Source organism: Sminthopsis crassicaudata, chromosome 5 (assembly GCF_048593235.1).
Source record: "Sminthopsis crassicaudata isolate SCR6 chromosome 5, ASM4859323v1, whole genome shotgun sequence".
Lineage (NCBI taxonomy): Eukaryota > Metazoa > Chordata > Mammalia > Dasyuromorphia > Dasyuridae > Sminthopsis > Sminthopsis crassicaudata.
The window spans coordinates 256064888-256067193 of record NC_133621.1 but is presented as its reverse complement, the minus strand read 5'-3'; positions in this window follow the sequence as shown (position 1 = coordinate 256067193).

The following is a 2306-nucleotide window of genomic DNA, read 5'->3' as shown; positions in this document are numbered from 1 at the left end:
TTCTCTCATGTTTTAAAAATATTTAAATTATATTTTTCTTTCTTTCTCTTCCTCTTTCCCTGCCTCCCTTCCTCCCTCCCTCCCCCCTCTCTCTGTGTCTCTGTCTCCCTCTCCCCACCCTCTCTCTTTATGTCATTTTGTCTCTGTCTCCTTCACTTTCTCCCTTCCATGTTTCTAGTTCCTTATTATGATAAAAATGCTACTGTAATTATTTTTATGCATATTAGTCCTTTTCCTTTGGTCATTTTCCAAAGTACTACACTGATTGTACTTCTTGCTTTAGGAACTGTAATCAAATCAAAACTACCTTTGGTTCAACAAAGCTGATAATCAGTCAACTTGCTATGCTGTTACATTGACCATACTGGTGATTCCCAATACAAAACAGCCCTTCATATCCATCATCTCCTTAAATGTTATATACCCCTCATTAAAGATAGTCTTGATTTTCTATTTGTATTCCTAGTTAAGCATTGCTAATTGCCTTTCTGTAATGTCCAGTCATGTGTCAGATACTGACTTGCTCTAAAGGTCCAAACTTTAAAATGTTTCTTCCCCTGAATAGTTGACATTCTACTAAATGTTAGGGGGAGAGACATCTCCCGTAAGAGGAGTCATTTGCAGGGTAGATAGCAGGCCTAGTGATCTTTAGGAAGTAGTGGCAGGGCAGCTATCAAGACCCAGATGTCAGATGGTATAGAATCAAAATTTATAGCAATCTATTTGGCAGAGAAAGGCAATTAATTAGAATTATTAAACAGATAGTCCACATTTACCTCTACCTCCTAGCTTCCCTGACTTTCTTCAAATACCATCTAAAGTCTGACCTATAAGAAAACTTCTAGTTCTCTTTAATTTTAGTGTTTTCCCTTTGAAATTGTCTCCAATAAATCCTGTATATATTCTGTTCATACAAAGTCGTTTGCATATTGTCTCCTCTATTATGAGCTCCTTGAGAGTAGAGATTATTATTATTTTTTTTGCCTTTGTATTCTTATTTATTACCAGAGTATCTGGCGCATTAGTAGATGCTTAATAAATGTGTTTGTTGTTCAGTTACTTTCAATTGTATCCAACTCCTAATGATCCCATTTGGGACTTTCTTGGCAAAGATGATGGAATAGTTTGTCATTTCCTTCTCCAGGAAATTGGAAAACTGAGGCTAAGTGACAGGCACAGAGTCACACAGGTAGTAAGTGTCTAAAGTCAGATTTGAACTTACAAAGGTGAGTCTTACTGACTCCTGGTCTGGCACTGTGTCATGTAGCCATTCCTTAATAAATGTACTCAGTTATAATTTTAGTGCTTTCTCTCACATTTATTTCCTATGTATCCTATGTATAGCATATTTTTACATATTTGTTGTCTCTATTGCACCACCTAGCTGCCCCTTCTGGCACATACTAGGTACTTAATAAATATTTATTGACTGATTGTCGAATACAGAGTATAAACACCAGTATACTCCACACACTTATAAAACTTAAATATCAACACTTTTAAGAAATCAAAGAATAATGGGAGGGATTTTTTATGACATTGTTCAAGTTTGCCTTTTCACAAGCCAACAAGTAAATGTTTGGCACTTGGATGTCCAATAGAACCACTCAGCTGTTCATTAGGCATTTATTAAGCTTATAAGGAACCATACTAGGTAATGTGTAGTTGCACTAAGATGAGAAAGAGGAGAAAAACATATAGACAGAAACAAGGAGGGGGAGGGAAGAAGAGTGAAAAGGAGAAGAGAAGAAAAAGAAAGACAGAGAGAGAGAAAGAGGCAAAGACCAAGCAAGACATAGGGGGGAGAGAGAGAGAGAGAGAGAGAGAGAGAGAGAGAGAGAGAGAGACAGAGACAGAGACAGAGACAGAGACAGAGACAGAAGAGAAAGAGAAATTAAGAGAGAGAAAGACAGAATAAAGAAAGGAAGAGATACAGAGAGATAAAATCAGAGAGAGGGAGCAAAGAGCTTACATTACATTGGGGTTGGGGGCTAGATTAAATCTATAAACAGAAAAGTAAATGCAAAATATATGAAACACAAATAATAACATTATTATCATCTATTTCCAGTGAGGATTCTGAGGGTCAGACAAAATCTGTAGGTAGCCCATCTATGCCTCTTCCCCAAGTCCAAACTTCTTTCAGGAAGGGCAGTGCTAATAGCTGACTGCTGAATCCTACCTACTCTTCCTATTAATCTCTTCCTTGATGTTTTTCCTTTTATCCTTTAGGTTATTTCATATATTATACATAGTATAACATTATATATAATATAATACATATATGTATATTATATATTATAGGT